Raw genomic sequence first — 20,144 nt, forward strand, 5'->3', positions numbered from 1 at the left:
GTTGAATAATCTTTGTTTTCAGATCATTTGAGAGTTGTTTTGAGGAGCCCATGATGCCACTCTTCATAGGAGATTCAAATAGGAGAACAACTTGCAAGTGGCCACCTTAAATACCTTTTCTCGTGATTGGATATACCTGCCTATGAAGTTCAAAGCTCAATGAGGTTACAAAACCAATGTAGTACTTTAGTAAGTCAGTAAAAAGTAGTTAGGAGTGTTCAAATCAAGAAATTGGTAAGGGTGCCCATACTTTTGCACTGGTCAAATTTTGTTTAAATGCGGATTGCACATTTTCTGTTAGTACAATAAACCTCATTTCAATCCAGAAATATTACTGAGTCCATCAGTTATTAGATATATGAAATTGAAATAGCTGTTGCAAAAACCCAAATTGTTATAAAGAAAAAAGTTTAACATTAATAGGGGTGCCCAAACTTTTTCAAATGACTGTATATTCCCTTTGACTATTGACGGACGAACCCAGATTCCAAAAGTCCGGATCAGTGTAGGTAACCTAGTATCCGTGCACTGATCCCAGGCCCAGAGTTCTCAGAGAACTAGGGTATTTCAAAAAATAATTAAAGGAAAAAAGAAAATATGAATAAAGTAAGCGTCCTACACTTACTAGTCTCTGACTGTAACACTACTTCTGGGGCCGCTCATTAACCTCCTACATATGCACTGCTTTTCCCACCCACCAGCAGTCCCAGCGTCTGATTGTTTGTTGTCAGACCGAGCCCCCAACCTGTGGGATGGCATACCTGACTATTTGCAATTGCCCACGTTGTCTGTGTTTGTATAGTGGTTTGTATAGTGATCGCATTAAAACTGTATCGTAACACATGCGGTTTTGATGTGTTTTTTTGCCAGGAGGTGGAGATTTAGTGCAGGAATATGTTGTATAAATTTCAGCACCAAATCTGCATCTATTGGCTAACAAATGTGGTTTTCTGGCAGGAGATGCAGGTCAGTGAGCTCAGTGACCTCAACTGAGTGAGTGTGAGTGACTTTTTTATTTTTTCCAATTGGACCCATATCCCCTCGGTTTGGCTGCCCCTGCTGAAACATGTTTTTACATTTCTATATTAATTGGTATTTTTCTCTTTAAATATGTAGATGAGTATAAAAGTGGTTTGAATGTCTGGATGCTATTTTGTCAAGGTGACATTTACATAGCTTACAGTACTGCTGATCTTGGATTATGCCTTTCAAGACATACACTATGTACATATACTATCATTCCATATATATTAATGAAATGGCATTTCACTTTTTCAGCAATGAAGTGATATTTCAATCCTCACATTTGGAATTTGACGATTAAAGAGTTTTCATGGGACTTCCGAGAAACTTTTCTATTTGTTCAATGGTTCTAAAATAAAAAAATATATAATACTTATATCTGTTGGAAATATGCCATCTGCTTCTAAAATTTCATCCCATCACTAACACGTACCTTTGGTGATGTTGTATGCTAGTGAGAATTTTTCATAATAGTCGAAAAAAATTTTTGATTTATTAAAAGGGAATCTGTCACCAGGTTTTAGCTATTACATCTGAGAACAGCATAAAGTAGAGCCAGAGACCCTGATTCCACCGATGTTTCACTTTAATGAATGCTCTGAATGAGCTCTGTATTTCCCCAATCATATCACTGATGTATAGTTTTTTTCTCCACATTGTGCATAGGCAGAAAGCTGACAATCAGTGCTGGGATGAATTTGGACTACCTGGCAGCAGCTGAAGTAGTCTTCTAGTGATAATCTACTGCTGATAAAATAGCAATTTTATAAAATTACAGCAAGCAGACCAGTAAGTGACACATCACTGGCAAAAAAGTGTCTGTCTCTACAATATGCTGCTCCTAAGGGGGCTTTACACGGAGTGACATAGCTAGCGATTTCGCTAGCGTGGCACCCGCCCCCATAATTTGTGCGTCACGATCAAATCGCTGCTCATGGCGCACAATCTCACTTGTCCGTGTCACACATACAGCCCTCCCTAACGACGTCGCTGTGGATGGTGAATAACCTCCCCTGAAAGGGGGAGGTTCATTCGGCGTCACAGCGACGTCACAGAGCGGTCTGCCAATAGAACGGAGGGGCGGAGAGCAGCCGCATCTCCGTCACTCCCACCTCGGTGCTCGTTGAGGACACATGTACGCTGTAGTTCGTCGTTCTCGAGATGTCACACGTAGCGATGTGTGCTGCCATGGGAACAACGAACAACCTGCATCCTCAACAACCAACGATTTTTTGAAAATGAACGACTTGTCAACAAAGGACGATTTGGTGAGTATTTTCCATCGTTAATGGCCGCTCGTTGGTGTCACACGCAACAACGTCGCTAACGATGCCGGATGTGCGTCACGGAATCCGTGACCCCGGCGATATATCATTAGATACATCGTTGCGTGTAACGGGGCCTTTAGAATAGGTGGGAAAAGCCTGGTGACAGGTTTACATTAAAGTGAATCATTATGATCGTCCTGAAGAAGGAGTTGTTTTACTCCGAAACACGTAGACAATAAATCATATCCAGGATCTGCACTTCTTGATCTTTTATCCATGGCCAGCGTGTGTTAACCCCTTCCATCCAGGCTATAGATGGCTTAGGAGGGTTGATCCTACTGTAAGATTTCGTTTTATTGGGTTTCTCTAATTTCAATATAAACAAATTAGCTGTTTGGGATTTTTTTTTAGTTGTTCAGAAAAAAATAAAGAAATAATGAGGTTGGCAACCCTGCAATTAACTTAGCACAAGTAGAGCTTGAGTATTACACCATTTTCATTACTGATACAAGTGGAATATTTGATGCTAATAAACATTATTGGTTAATGAAGGATGTTTCAGTAATACCCTGTGAAACAATTGTCCGATGTTATTTAGGTAACAGAAGTGCCACCGACACAAAGTTTGCTGCATAAACAAAGTGTTTTTATTTGTTCTTGATGAAGTACAATAGATTATAATAATGGCTAAGATAAGGTTCAAAGCTTAAAGGGAAGTTGTCATCTCATTCATGCAGCCCAAACCATGGGAAGCATGTGTCATGCGGTGTTCTGCTTTGCACACTCACTGGGTGTCATGGCGGCGTCGGACTCTATTCACACCACAGAGTCTGACAAGTAACCTGAGGTCTCTTAGTTGTACAGAATGACTCAGGCATCAGCTGTGTTTTAGCTTCACCTCTCTCCAGTACAGCAGGAGTTAATTCTTGCTGGCTTGGAAACTGCTGCTAGGAGCTCAGGCTGCTTTGACCAATCACAGCCGCCTTCACTCTTTATAAGGTTCTTGATCCGGTTGCTTGTCGGCAAATATAGCTCAGCGTTACTAAAGCGATATTGGTCCTTATTGTAGTGATCCAGAGCCTGGTAATCTGTCGTGTGCTTTCCTGTGTGGTGTGGAAAGATCTGTGTTGATTGTTTATCTCCTCCCTGTGTTTTATTTCTTCCTCGGCACATATTATCCCTCCCTTGTGTCTGATTGCAGTGTGCATGAATTTTGCTTCTCTCCCCTGTCTGTGTTATTTGTGGGGTTTTCTTCTCTGGTCCCAGCTCTCTCCTGGGGTGGGGCAGAGAGGATGTTAGTTCAGGGTTCGGACAGGAGTCAGGGTCACACTGGCAGACCAGACCTGGCTACCATCAAGCCTACCTCTGGGATAAGGGACAGCACAGGGTCCCTAGTCTGAGGGCCAATTTAGAGGTCCCTCTTCTGTTACCCTGATTCCCCATAACAGCATGATTCCAGTTAGGTATATTTTCACTGAAACACTCCTGTGTTTCAGAGAAAATATATTTTAAAGATATGGCTGGGGACTATACCTCCCCTAGCTCCACCTTCTTACCAGCACTGCAGTACATGAATGACCGGTCTCTTGTCATGTACACATGTGAGACATACCTGCAAATCACCTGCAGCAATGCTGAGAAGAGCCAATCAGGTGTGCAGCTGGACTAGTCAGGTCTATAGCTACGGTACTCTGTGGCTGAATCTGTAAAGTGTACTGGCTCAGAAACACTGACACATTTAAAAAAAATATATACTTGGTTGCAGTTGTGCATTCAGGTTCTGATTTGCTTTGTTCTCTATCTGTGTCACTCCATGATGTCTCGCTGGACACACAGACAATGTTTAGAGCAAACTCCCCAGGTCTAAGAAATATATGTAACAATTTATGCAAGTCATATTGAAATTGAATAATCTTGTACAATGTAAGGGCTTTGTATACATATTGTAATTATGGGATGGAGGAAATCCACACAAACATAGTGAGAACATACAAATGGCAAGCAGGTGTGACTCTTTGTTTTACTTTACAGTGTTACAAAGAGAAATAAGGAAAAAGCATGGATAACACAATTCTCTGATCGGCCTGGACTCTGATATAATCATGTGCACCAAAGGTTCAGTAGAAGACAGGACCATTTTTTAGTTGACTTTGGAGTCAATCAACAGTAACCAGGGGCGATATTTTGAGTTCAGTCACAAATATCCTTTTCAATCTTATTGATGATGTCCTGCATGTGCAATGATAGTGTGGCATCCCTGAGGCTTCAGTCGCCACAGGGTACTGCATCTCACTTAAGGTGCAGTACTCATCCCGGGTAACAAAGAGGCTAATTGCTGGTGTTTCTCATATTCACAAACCACACACAGTCAAGTGCTTTCCCACTGGGATTGGCCTATGGTAAACAGGGGGGTGGATATCACGAGGCATGGGACTTTCCCAGTCACTAGGACAACCACTTCGGGGAGGACACCACTTGGTGGAAAAGGAAGGAGTATCTTCACACTTGGTCAGTTAACCCTGGGCACAGCTTGGGGTGAGGAGCACAGTTGGTATCTTGGTCCAGGCATCTTCTGCCTTACACTTCTGGGAGCACTACAAGACCCGTGGCTTGGAGCAGGCAGCTCAGCCTGAGCTCTCTACAGCTACCGGGGATTCCAGGGTCTGCGGAGAGTGCAGGAAGCACCTGCAGCCCGTTTCACATTCAATCCACAGGGTTGGAGGAACCCTGACGATAAAGGACACACAGTGGGAACACAGTGACCTCCGAATTATCCGGGATTGGCAGGCGTCCATCACGGCAGAAACCTCCGAGCAACCTACGAACAGTGAGTAAAGACCTTGAACCGCAACTACTGTGTCAGCCCTTCATTGCCGTGCTCTGGTGCTAACGGCCACAACTACCGCCATCATCCTCCCTGGGGCTTAGATTCACCTGCGGGAAGCTGAATCATCCTAGCTGTGACACCATCTGCATCAGAGGACAGCGACCGCAGAGGCGGCTAATCCCTGGCCGCACACTGCAGGTGGCGTCACGAGAGAACTACTACTTCCAACATCCTCATCCCACCATCCCATCATCTATCTCCCTTTTTATTGTACACTTGGCGGTCACCAGACAATAGCAACAAAGGGAACAATGAAACTAATATGGCTTGTGTGTATGATCTTTCTAAATGAGAGGATCCTGTAGAGGGCTAACTTCCAATTTTGGCTTTATATCTGCTAAAAATATCTGCTGTAACTGAGCCACGTAATGCCGCTGGATATGGAAACTAACTGTGGAATATGATGACTTACTGGTTTATATAAGAATAAAAAGAAAGTATAAGGAAAAAAAAGAAAGATGAAAAAAACATGAAAGAACAAGAAAACTTCTCGGCCCTGGCACTTTAATGATTACAATCGGGGATTACATTCTGAGCAATTTTCTAATGTAACAGTTTGATGAATCTTGTTCCCTTAATTCTAAAGAAAAAGCTCCAGAGGCATCAAATTCTTTAAGTTTCTACAGGCGCATTCCCAAAATGTCAGTTTTGCTCACCTGTATTCTTTGTCCTGATGTGACAACTCCTGAGGAGACATTTGAAGTGTTAATCCCTAGAAGACAATAGCCACAAACGCACCTGAAATCTTCACCTTTTATTGCTGCATTGACACAAATATATTCTCCTGGAGAGGAGTAAGGCTGCTTTCACACATCCGGTTTGAGCCGTGCGGCTCAATCCGGCTGTGAAACCTATGCAACGGATGCGGTGAAAACACCGCATCCTTTGCATAAGTTTTTTACATGTGGCCCGTCCGGTTTTTGCCGCTTGTGGCATGCTACTGAGCATGCGCAGTGGACAAAACGACATGCGGCGGCCGGATGCAAAAAACGTACCAGGGAACGTTCGATCCGGCCGCCGCATCGGCTAAATCTGCTGCATGCGGCAAAAACCGGACGGAACGCAAGCCTATGCGGCACAATGTAGCGCCAATGCAAGTCAATGCTGGAAAAAACGAAACCGGAGGCAAAAAAAAACGGTTTCGTTTTTTCAGCAGTGGGCCGGATTGTGCCGCACTGCTACAGCCGGATGTGTGAAAGCAGCCTTAGTCCGCAAGCTTAAAGTGGTAAAACAGGACTACAAAACATGACCGCTTTCTTCCACAAGTGCTGCCACACCAGCCTATAGGTGGTGTCTGGTACTGCAGCTCAGCTACATTGAAGTTACATAATTACATATTAACTATTTAACGTCAGTGTAGCTGAGCTGCAGTTCAAGACACAACCAGGACTACAAAACATGACCGCTTTCTTCCACGAGTGCTTCCACATCTGCCTATAGGTTCGGTCTGGTACTGCAGCTCATCTACATTGTGTCACGGTTCCGCTCTGCGAAGCATTTTGCACACTGGCTATGTTCTGCCATCCTCTCCTCAACTACAGAGCCGGCAGTTATATGTTTCCTTTGTGCGGAGCATTTTACATGTGTTAAGCTCTGTGTTTCTTCAGTACTTGCTGACAGTTTGTTTTTCCGCACAAGGTTTCCATGCTGGTTTTGGGAGGCGCTTGCTCAGGTCCTACATGTTCCTGGTAATTGCTGTGTTTCTTTACTGGGCATGCTCTCCCAGAACATTGCCAGTCGTACTTCCTGGTTCTGCAGTTGTCCTCTTGGCTTGTGTTTGTGCTTGTGTTCTGATCTTAGTTTCTTTACCCTGGACTGTTCATTGAGTCCTCTCTAACCGCTCCCTGTTCTTGTTGTGACCTCCTGGCTTCTGACCTCGGACCATTATCTGACCACATCTCTGTCTGCTCCCTGTATCATATACGAATTTTCCTGGAATTCTGACCCTCGGCCTGTTACTGGACTACTTTTCTTCTTATTCCCTGTGTCCTATTGTGTCTTCCTGTGTTGTGATCCAGAATTGTTACTACCTTTCCGTCCATACTGCCCGTAAGTAATGACTAGCATCACAGGTTACATAGTTACTATGTAACTTCAATGTAGCTGAGCTGCAGTACCAGACACAACGTGGAAAAAAGCGCAAGTAGTAACTATATAACTTCAATGTAGCTGAGCTACAATACCAGACAAAACCAGGACTACAAAACATGACCGCTTTCTTCCATGAGTGCTGCCACACGTGCCTATAGGTTGTATCTGGTACTGCAGCGCAGCTACATTGAAGTGAATGGTGCTGAGACACAATACCACACACATCCATCTTCTGATTGGGGGCTGTGCTGTTTTTGGACTAAAGCAACAATGTTTTTCCAATCATGTAGTATAATTTTCTGTAGGTCACATCCTAATGTTTCAGCCATTACTGCTATGACCCAATATGCAAAAGATAAACTCAAATCCCCTTCCTTCCTTATCAGATTTAGAATCGATTTGTCCCTCCTGTACGTAAAGATGCCGGCCACTGCCGTAAGTCACTGTAACATAATTTTGTGTGTAATTTCCTCATGATTAAAATATCTCTTAATTAATCATCATTTCTCTTTACAGATGATCAATTACTTTTGGGTTGATTTTATTTACTGCCAATTATATATTATTATATTTTATTTTCACAACTTTTTGAATTTCTTTTTTCCTCTTATTGTAGAAAATATTTTCAATATTTCTCCCTTTTTGTTTCAGTATTGATAAATAACCGCAGCTAATCTGTGCTTCACCATTACTTCTTTTTATTACAATATACCTTTGCATGAAATCATAATGATATATCATGGAACGTCTCTTATGTATTCAAAGCAAGGAATATATTAAATAATAATAAAAAAAAGTAATATCGACTGGGACAATATTGCTATCATTCTGCTTACAAGCTTTATGGTTTCCTCGCACTTATGACTACTATTTTTTTTTTTTTTACCCCCAGATAAATACAATTTCATTAAACAAACTGAAAAGCTTGACAAGAGGAGGTGCTGATTTCTTTGCAAATACTATACACCAATGGCGGCGGAAAATAAAGTCAACACGTAAATTATTCATTCCTTTTCTTTCGTTATAATGAATATTCCACATACAGACATTCTTGTTATCAATTAATTCAAGTAACTTCCTCATCAATTTCTCCCCTTCCTCATTGCTGATGGTTTTATGACCTAGACCCAGGCATTACCCTCAGGCTGTTCATCTGATAATTGACACATTTTCTAACACTGTATAGTGATGCTCAAGTCAATGCTTTGGGGCCATGACTCCAGCTTATTGGAGGCAGCAGCAGGGACCCTTTTATCCCTCATATATCAGAATACACTGACAGCTCTCCCAAGCAGGGACCAGGCTGATCTTTCCCTTAGGAAAATCTATGCAAAGCAACTGTAGAACATTCCAATGGTTGCTAGGCATCACAATGGTGACATCTTTATAATAAACATGTTATGCAGAAAAAAACCCAAATAAAGTAATAACAAATTATTACATCCAGAAGGCAATTTTCAAGATTAACTTGGGTAATAAATTACAGCAATAGTCAGAAAACCATGTTACCTATTAAGGTAGTCTACAGCAAGACAAAAAAACAAATAATCAGGTTATATTCGGAACTTAGGATGAATAAAATTAAAATAAATGATTCTTTTTTGCTTGCCTGTTTTGCTGTATGCATTCGGGTTTGCCACTGACTGCACAATACAGCACGGAGCAAAGCACAGCAAAGATTGTAATACAAATTCTAAAGCAAAATAAAAGAGACAAAATAGGTGTGTAAGGGTATGTATATATGTGTATATATTTATATATATATAGATATATATATCTATATATATATATAGATATATATATATATATATTTATTTTTTTATTTTTTCAGATTTTTCTCTTTATAAATATATTTTTGAGTAACATGTAAATTGTTCATTTAGTCGATAAACTACTGACAACATAGTTCCCATTCCATTTCAGCGGTGTTTGCATCCATTTCAGACGAGCTCCTTAGTATTAGAAACTTTGTAACTTAAGTAACGAGCACCTGAGCATTTTAGTGCATTTTAGTGCATTTTAGTGACCCATCAAGAGTCATAATATATCATATACCACAAGAAATTAGCGAATTGATTTGCAGGACATACATTCTCCTGTATAGTGTATATTCCCACAGGTATGTTAAATCATCCACCCTACTTTCCCAATATATCTGACCTGTTCTCTGTTTGCTTCAATATCTCCCTGGCATGCTCCAGCATCTCACTGTGACCTCTCCCCCCTTGTTCCTCACCTTCCTTTTATGACCTCTGCCTATGTGATGCTGCATCTGGCTTCTTTGATTAAGTGATCAAGAGGTTCTACCCCACCCCTTCAAAGCTGATTGCACTTTTATATGTATATATTGGGGCAACTAAAAGTCTGCACAAGACTTTTTGTCTGCAGCAAGACAAGTATGCACCATATAATTATGATGCATTGAATTAGGCCAGAATTAGGCAGGAAGTGACCGGATGATAACTGGATACGTAGACTCTGTAAATAGTGTTTGTGTTTATCTTCACTTTCACTGCTATAATACTTCACTTTCTGACTTCACCTCTGATCCCTAAACCCAGTAATGGCTTTTCATCTCTCCCTCCATCCTCCCCACCCATCTCACCCATCTCACCCTCTCCTCAGATCTGTTCCTCCACTTTACACCCAGTGTCTCTAGACACACACAAACATCCCATGGCCTCTCCTGCTCCCACCTACTAACACTCTCTGCTTCTCCTCACTGCTAGAGATATCTCTCCTAATCCTGGTCCTCCTCACCACATCCCCATTGTCACTTCAAACCCTCATCCGCAACCTATCACAAATTTTTGAAACCTTTCTAACCTCATACCCATCCACCCAGTCCCTGCTTCCCCACTCCCGCTAACAGGAGCTCCATGGAACGCTCACTCTGCCTGCAACAAACTTTCCTACATCCATGATCTTTTCTTCTTCGCCATCACAGAAACCTGGCTCACCCCCTCTGACACAGCCTCTCCTGCTGCACTTCCTTATAGTGGTCTTCATCTGTCTCACAACCCCCGCCCCAGTAACAAGCATGGTGGAGGAGTTGGTTTGCTCCTGTCCGACCAATGCTCCTTTACACCAATTCCACTGCTACCCTCTGTTACTCTCCCATCTTTTGAGGTGCACACGCGTCCACATCTACTCCCTCTCCAACCTCCAACTGGCTATCATTTACCGCCCTCCAGGGCTAGCCACTGCCTTTTATGACCATTTCACCACCTGGCTACTACACTTACTTTCCACCGACATCCCCATGATCATCATGGGTGATTTCAACATCCCCATTGACATTTCCCACTCATCTGTCTCTAAACTTCTAACACTCACTTCCTCCTTCGGCCTCACCCAATGGTCCTCTGCAGCTACTCACAAAGATGGCCACACGCTGGACCTCATCTTCACTTGCCTCTGTTCCCTATCTAACCTCTCTAACTCACCTCTCCCCCTGTCTGACCACAACCTACTCACATTCTTCTCCCTCTCTTCTCCAAGTACTCAACCCCCCCTCCAAAAACGTTCACACCCTCGCAGAAATATCAAACACCTTGATTTACACGCAGTTTCTCAGTCTCTTCTCCCTCTCACAGACATTGCTTCTTTATACGATGCAGATGCTGCTGCAACTTTATACAACACCACCATCTCTGGAGCTCTCGAATAAGCTGCCCCCCTCACACACACTAAAACCTGCACAATCAACAGGCAACCCTGGCACACAAGTCAGACTAAAGAACTGAGATGGGCTTCCAGAATTGCTGAGCGCAGATGGAAGAGGTCTCATTCCACTGAGCACTTCATTGCATATAAAGAGACCCTCACCACTTTCAAGTCCACACTCACTGCTGCAAAACAAACCTACTTCTCATCCCTCATATCCTCGCTCTTTCACAACCCTAAACAGTTATTCAAAACTTTCAATTCTCTCCTCCGTCCTCCAGCACCACCTTCCTCTCCTCTCATCTCAGCTGAACACTTTGCCTCTTTCTTCAAGCAGAAAATTGACAACATCAGAGTAAGCTTTGGCCCACAATCTCCACAGCCCCTCATCATAGCTACTCAGCCCTCTTCCTCCAAATCCAGCTTCTCCACCATGACAGAAGACAATCTTTTCATTCTTCTCTCAAGATCACATCTAACCACCTGTGCACTTGACCCGCTCCCATCGCACCTCATCCCCAACATCACCGCAGTCCTCATCCCAGCCCTAACCCATCTCTTCAAACTATCACTAACAAGTGGTGCATTCCTTTCATGCTTTAAACATGCCACCATTACACCCATCCTCAAAAATCCCTCCCTTGATCCATCCTTTGTGTCAGATTATCGCCCCATATCCCTTCTCCCCTATGCCTCAAAACTACTGGAACAGCATGTCCATCTTGAATTGTCCTCATACCTCTCCTCCTGTTCCCTTTTTGACCAGCTACAATCTGGCTTCTGACTGCATCACTTTACTGAAACTGCCCTAACCAAAGTCACCAATGACCTACTAACCGCCAAAGCCAAGCGGCACTACTCTGTCCTCCTCCTCCTGGACCTGTCCTCTACCTTCGACACAGTAGACCACTCCCTCCTACTACAGATTCTCTCATCTCTGGGCATCACAGACTTGGCCCTATCTTGGATCTCCTCATACCTAACTGACCGAAATTTCAGCATCTCCCATTCTCACACCACTTCCTCATCTCGCCCCCTATCTGTCGGTGTCCCCCAAGGTTCAGTTCTTGGACCCCTGCTGTTCTCCATCTACACCTTCGGCCTGGGACAGGTCATAGAGTTCCACTGATTTCAGCATCATCTCTATGCCGATGATATACAGGTCTACCTCTCTGGACCTGACATTACCTCTCTACTAACCAAAATTCCATAATGTCTGTCTGCTATTTCATCCTTCTTCTCTACGCGATTCCTAAAACTTAACATGGACAAAACAGAATTCATTGTCTTTCCTCCTCCTCACTCAACTCCTGCAATAAGCCTTTCCATCAAACTTGATGGCTGTTCACTCTCCCCAGTCTCACAAGCCCATTGCCTTAGAGTAACTCTCGTCTCTGCTCTATCCTTCAAGCCACGCATCCAAGCCCTCTTCACCTCATGCAGACTACAACTTAAAAATATATCCCGGATCCGTGCTTTCCTTAACCAAGAATCAGCAAAAACATTAGTGCATGCCCTCATCATCTCCCGCCTCGACTACTGCAACCTCCTGCTCTCTGGCCTCCCTTCCAACACTCTCACACCCCTTTAATCTATCCTAAACTCTGCAGCCTACTTAATCCACCTATCCCCTTGCTATTCCCCAGCTTCGCAACTCTGGCAATCCCTTCACTGGCTTACCATTGCCCAACGACTCCAGTTCAAAACATTGACCATGACATACAAATCCATCCACAACCTGTCTCCTCCTTACATCTGTGACCTAGTCTCCCGGTACCTACCTGCACACAACCTCAGATCCTCACAAGATCTCTTTCTCTACTCCTCTCTTATCTCCTCTTCCCACAATTGCATACAAGATTTCTCCCATGCCTCCCCCATACATATCATGCATATCAGACTCTCCCCTACCATGGAAAGCTTCAAGAGGAACCTGAAGACCCATCTCTTCCAACAAGCCTCCAACCTACAATAACCCTCAGTCCAGTACATCATTGCGCAACCAGCTCTGTCGTCACCTATTATACCATCACCTATTCCCTGTAGACTGTGAGCCCTCTTGGGCAGGGTCCTCTCTCCTCCTGTAGACTGTGAGCCCTCTTGGGCAGGGTCCTCTCTCCTCCTATACCAGTCTGTTTTGTACTGTCATTGATTGTTGTACGTATACCCTCTTTCACTTGTAAAGCGCCATGGAATAAATGGAGCTATAATAATAAATAATGATAAATAATAATAATTGCATACTATGTATGCTGTGTGCACAGATATCAGGTGATATACTCAGGATTAGTGACTAGTACATCATATACAAAAACCTTTTATAATTGCTGTGGAGTTGAGTTTTCATTTGTGGCTTGGTTGAGCAAGAATGTTTAATAAAACACACAAAAAACTTCATAAATATGACTATCTAGTAAACATATGCTTATGTGTGACCACATTTACTCTGGGGATATGTTATTTTTAGGAGAGTAGAAAAGCACAGTGTACCTTGCTTCTTTACAGTATCTCTAAAAACATATATACAGCTTAAGGCCTCTTTCACACGTCCGTGAAAAACATGCATGTTTTGCACACATGTGTAAAAGGTGCGTATGGCCCTCCGTGTGCCGTGATTTTGACACACGTGTATTCTCCGTGTGCTATCCTGATAATACACAGAGAGCAGGAACTTTCTGCAAACATGTCCCGGTCGCTGCTGTCCGTGGTGCTGATGTTGTCCGCTCTATGGTCTCCGACCCTGCTGACTCCCTGCTGCTGCTGCTTCCGGCCCAAAGTGCAGTGAAGATGCGATGAGCATAATGAGCGGGGGTCAGAAGCAAGTGACAGCACTGGCAGAGACAGCAGTGCTGAGAAGATGAGTGTAGAAATTGATTTTATTTCACACAAATATGGTTTTCTCCGGTATGTGTCACACTGATGTCACACAGAGCACATCCGTGCGATAATCGTGCTGCTGGAGAAAATTGGACATGTCTACATGTGGAGCTAACGGACAACCGTATGCTCCACACGGTCCATGGGAAAACATGCACGTGTACGCAAACCATTGATTTTAATGGGTCTACATGTGCCAGTGTCCCCAGTACGTGAGAAAATGGATCACACAGGTACCGGAGACATGGCCACGTGAAGGGGCCTAAATATATTAATACATAAGCATAATATTTACTACACATGACCAGTACAAACACTCATCTGAACTGCACCGAGTGGTGCTCATTTTTTCCATTAGTAGCACTCAGGCAAACAGTAAGGTCATGTGAACATAGCCTATGCAGCATCTAGAAGTAAATATGTTAAGGATGGGCCACTACTTATGGGCCACTGCTATGTGCCAGCCAGATCCTTGCTGTACACTTCAGAATTAATCCTACTGCTTATGTCCAGTCACATCATCAACAAACACTAGTAATCCAGTGCCATTTGAAACCATGCATGATATGCTAACATATGGTCTCCACTATGTTTTACAGTGGATGTGCTGTGCTTTGGATCATGACCCATAGCAAGCCTTCTCAATACTTTCTTCTTACCATCATTCTGATACAGATTGATCTTAGTTTAATCAGTCCAAATAATTATTTTCTAGAACTTGGCTGGCTTCTTTTTGACAAAGTTTCAAAGTCTAATTTGACCTTTCTATTTTTGAGGCTCATTAATGGTTTCCATCTTGTGGTGAACCCTCTGTATTTGCTCTCAAGAAGACATTTCTCTTTATGGTAGACTTAGATACTGAAATACCTACTTCCTGAAAAGTGTTCTTCACTTGGCTTTATGTTGTGAATAGAGATGAGCAAACCTTTTAAAATTCAGTTCACCGATCTTTACTGAGCCTGTCATGGTCGTCTCCCTGTTTTTGGGGCCTATGACAGCTTTTTGACTGGAACCCTTCATCACTATATGGGATTTTGCATTTAAATATTGTTTTGTTTTCTTTGGTTCTGGAGTAGTTAATATCAATTTTTCTACCGGCAGCTCTCACTCTGCTCTACACTTAAGTTCAGCTATAGCTGCTCTGTAGCCACACCCTCTTGTGTTTAAATAGCTAGGTTTCCCAGCAAACTTTGCTGATTATATTGGCCCCCTTTGGTAAAGGAGCTGCTGAGGATTTGTCCTGAAGTTGAATCTACTCCATTTTTAATTGTATTCCCCTATTTGTCTCACCTACTCTCTTGTTTTATTAATGCAGCGGTGGGCCTAGTGAGCATCACTGCCCCACTCCTTAGCTAGGACTATAGTAGGGATTTTTTTAGGGTTTCAAGTATTCCTGCTCAGCGACAGGTGCAGAGCCTGTATAGGGTCTGGCTAGGAGTGCAGGGAAGAGCGCCAGGTTAAGGCAGAAGGTGTCCATCTACCCTCTCGCCAGGGCCCACCATTGTTATTGTGTTCCTGATGTTTCCCCTTATTTGTGGTGTAGTTGTTGGGTGTTTTTTTGTTGTGCTTCAAACATCTGTTGATCTGAGCACACTCACCACGCTTATTGCATGACATTGCCTCCTGGTGTTCGGCGAACAGTTCGGCAAACCTCTTCGTCAAACATACAAAGCCTATCAATGGGAGGCCAAATTTAAGTGTTGTAAAATGGTGTAGGGGGCTGGAAAAAAGAGATAGCAAAGCAGGATTTACTTACCTAGTCTCCCCACAGCTGTATCTGCACTTGCGGACTTCCAGGGCCGCTAATTATCCTCATACGTTCACTGCTTGCTCCAGCGACTGGCGTCTTTGATTGGCTGCTATCAGCACCCACCCCAAACAGTGGGGTTGGAATCACAGACATTGTGTGCGGGTTTCTATCATGGTATAACATAAATAAATTAATAAAATTGTTGTAGGGTCCCCCATCTAATGATACAAGCACAGATAAAGCCTACGGCTACAGGCTGCAGTCCTCAGCTGTGGGCTTATCTTGGCTGTGTATCAAAATAAGAGGAACCACATGCAGCTTTTTTTTTTTAAGCAAATTTTAAAAAACAAAGTGCGGTCTCCCCCAATTTTCATACCCAGCCATGATAAAGCCTGAAAGCTGGGGGCAGCCTGGAGCCATCCAAGATTGCCGCATCCATTAGATGTGACATTCCCAGCACTTTACCCCGCTTTTCATTGAGGTCAGGTTACCTGCAGTCACAATTGGAAGGTTGTGAGAACCTCACAGCTCACCTGAGTGATGTCACCGCTGATTGCCGTGGTTCATTCTCTGTGGACAGTCATGCTCTTTGGCTGTGCGCTGTAATTTCAGATGTAGCAGAGACGGAACAGTCGTGGAACTTTGTGTGGATTACTTTGGACTTTGAGGAGTGTATTTGGGGTTAATAAATTGGTGAATTAGGGTGGTTTTTGTCTTTTATTTCAAAGAAAGGATTTTTTGGTGTTTGTGTTTATTTACTTCCACATACAGATTAGTAGCAGGGGTTCTTACAGACCCTACCCATTACTAATCTAGGGCTTAGTGGCAGCTCTGAGCTGTGATTAACCCCTTATTACCCTGATTGCCGCTGCACCAGGGCAATCGGGAAGAACGAATAAAGTGCTGGCATTGTCGTATCTAATGGATGCAGCAATCTTGGGTGGCTGCAGGCTCCTACTTTTAGGCTCTCGGAACAATAACCATGACTGTCCCCACCTGAGAATGCCAGCCCCCAGCTGTTGGGCTTTATCATGTCTGGGTATCAAAATTGGGGGGACCACAAGCCTTTTTTTTAAATTATTTAAATTAAAAAAAAAAAAAAGCCGCATGTGATTCCTTTTATTTTGATACACAGTTAAGAAGATAAACACATGGCTGGGGGCTGTACCATGTAAATGGGGGCTTTATCTGTGCTGGTATCAATAGATGGGGGACCCTACACCAATTGTTTTATTTTATATCGCGATAGAGATCCGCAGAGAGGGACTGTGATTCCAACCAATTGCAGATGCTGTCTAAGGGCCGGGTCTGACTGTAGCCAATCAAAGATGCCAGTAGCTGGAAAAAAGCAGTACATTTGGATGGGGAGAGGGTTACAGTCATTGGGAGACTTGATAAGTATGTTGTGCGTTAACCCTTTTGCTTCCTTTTTTTCAGCGATTTCCCTGGCCAATCACAGCCATGCCAATACTTGACATGCCTGTGATGGGGCCAGGAGTGGGTTTTCTGCAAACGAACAGTTACCAATCGATGCTGACTTCTGAGCACAGTGTTTGTGTAGCCGAGCCTGAACGAACAGGCCAAGGCTCGTACCGAATCTGAAATTGGCAAACACAAACTGAACAGGTTCACGAATCTATAGTTGTGAAGGGGTTTTTCATCACTATGGAAAAGATTCTGTGATCCACCACTGTTGTCTTTCATCAATATCCAGGCCTTTTTGAGTTCCCAAACTCACCTAGGTTCTCTTTTTTTGGCAGTATTTTACAAACTGTTGATTTGACTGCCACTAACATTTCTAGTCTCTCTAATTTGTTTAATCAATCTATGTAATTATCTAAATATCAATCAGTCTAATTTTTTTCAACCTATTGATGGTCTGTTTCTCTTTCTTTGAGAGCTCCTTTTGGCGTATGTTGTGAGTTCACTGCAACAGCTTCAAAATGAAAATGCAACACCTGGAATCAGCTCCAGACCTTTTACCTGCTTAACAGATGATGGATCAATGAGGGAATAGTCCTTAAAGCCCAATAAAGAGCTTTTGAAATAATTTTCCTTTTGCTTTTGGTCTCTTGATATATTAAAGAGCTATAATTCCTAAACCCTTACTCCAATTAGGATTTGAATACCCTCAAACTAAAACTGAGTCTGCACTTTAAGCCTATATTGATAATTAAATGATATAATTGTATCTTGAATATTTCTTGGTAAACAGCTAAAATGCCAAAACCTGTGTCACTGTATAAACATTTCTGGACCTTACTGTATTTTATGATTTTATACACAAACTGTAATAAAGGCTGTTGTGCAATTTTCATGTGTGTATCTATTGTTTCCACTGATAAATCATAAGTCTTAGCTATTACTTACAATTTTATCTTAAAAAAACCCATCTGTCCATGACCGATGAGTAGACCCGTGGAAGTTCAATTCGACAGGTGCAGCCTTAGTTTTGTAAAAGTTCAGTTTTGGACCCAGAGTTGTCCTGAACCCTAATGGAAGTCACTAATTAGGCATTTCGGGTCTCTGCCTTCATGTAGTGAGCTACAGACAGATAACTTCTGGAAACAGGTGGCGGGGGATTTTCCATTTTTTTGGGGGGTGCACAATACATCTGATCATGCTGTTGTTACCTCCAGTGCGAGCTAATCAAAGACTGCAAGTGGCTTGCACTGGGTTGAGCACCAAGCATACCTGAGAACAGTGATGCTTGCACAAGTGGCTTGCATAGGAAAAGCACTCGCACTACGAACTCTGTTTTTTCCATAAAGTCTATGTTCAGTCCGAACACCGAACCTCAGGTTTGCTCATCTCTGTCAGTGACTTATTTAGATTTGAACCTACACTAACTTACCTCTCCTGGGCCCGTGTAACGACGCTGTGCTTGGTAACAATAGTACACATCGGGTTACTAAGCAAAGCGCTTTGCTTATAGTTACCCGATGTGTACCTTGGCTACGTGTGCAGAGAACAGGGAGCCGGCTTCTAGAAGCTGCGGACGCTGGTAACCAAGGTAAATATTGGGTAACCAAGCAAAGCGCTTTGCTTGGTTACCCGATGTGTACCTTGGTTACCAGCGTCCACAGAAGCCGGCTCCCTGTTCCCTGCACATTCAGATCGTTGCTCTCTTGCTGTCAAACACAGAGATGTGTGCTTCACAGCGGGAGAGCAACGACCAAAAAATGGTCCAGGACAGTCAGCAATGACCGGCGACCTCACAGCAGGGGCCAGGTCGTTGCTAAATGTCACACAGCGACATTGCTAGCAAGATCGATGTTGCGTCACAAAAACCATGACTCAGCAGCGATATCGCAAGCGATGGCACTTAGTGAGACGTGGCTTTTAGTCCTCCAATTTTAAAGGGCAGATAAGGTCCAGCTATAATTAAAAAGAGCCATGGACTGATGAGTGATCACCCAACATGTTGGCAGTCACTAACTCCAAGCACCGCATATTCTCTGTGTACATTTGCGGGTAGAGACTGCCTCCTTATCAGCAGAGCTCTCTTCCTGTCTGTCCAAAGAGGTCTTTAATAGAAACTGGACCTTATCTGACCTTTTAATTTGTATTCCTAGGCCTAGCAAAGATAAATAAGTTGATGTAGGTTCCCATCTACTAATGTTGCCCCATTGTTGGCCAATGGGCCACGCAATTAGTAAAAATGTATACTAAGAACTTCAGATTTATAATTAGGCTGAGGCCACACGGGGATTAGTGTGAGTGCTCACATGACACTCGGCTCATGCTTGAAGCACAGTGGGAGCTGAGTATCATGTGACTGTAATCTGATCCTGCGATCAGACCACAGCTGCGGAGGGGAGGGAGGGATTTATCTCCCCATCTCCTCTATTATCAGCTGATGCGAGAATTGTATGGCACTCTCATTACAGTGGATGTTTCTAGACTTGAATGGGTGCGAGTGAAACAGGATTGGATTCCACCCATAGCATGCTGCAATTGTTTTTTCGGTCCAATTAGGGCTGAGAAAACAGTCGCTCATGGGAGCTGCCCCATAGAATAATATTGGTACGAGTGGAATGTGATTTTTTTATCGCATTCCACTCGCTCCGTATTACTCGCCGTTTGTGCTGACCCTTATAGTCTATATAGTAGGACTGCAATTCAAAATTAATGTATTCGGTGTTTGCTTATATATTGGAATTCTGACACAAGTCTCAGTAACCTACAACTGTACAGTATATGAATTTCCATTTGCTAGAAGGTGCTTGTCAAATTTCTTCTCTGTGTTACTCCCTGCTTGATATATGATGTATAGTCTTGATAATCTTATGCTTGTATATAGTTCTGAGGCTGGAGGGATATGATAAGGAATTTTTAATGGTTTTATAATTTTTTTATTTCACATTATGGCACTGATTGATCATTGCAATTTAGCCAGAATTGTGACGTAAATTGTTTTGAAAAGTAACTTTTTTTTTGCATAATTCAGAGATATGCAAAAATACATCAAATTTTGGCAAATGCATGACAGTTTCTCCCAGCTTTGTCAATAATGAGTGGAGCTGGGGTGGCCCAGGACACATCAGGGGGGGCATGAGGCCACAGCTAATTTAATTCATGA

The sequence above is a fragment of the Anomaloglossus baeobatrachus genome, chromosome 6 (genome assembly GCF_048569485.1).
Source record: "Anomaloglossus baeobatrachus isolate aAnoBae1 chromosome 6, aAnoBae1.hap1, whole genome shotgun sequence".
Lineage (NCBI taxonomy): Eukaryota > Metazoa > Chordata > Amphibia > Anura > Aromobatidae > Anomaloglossus > Anomaloglossus baeobatrachus.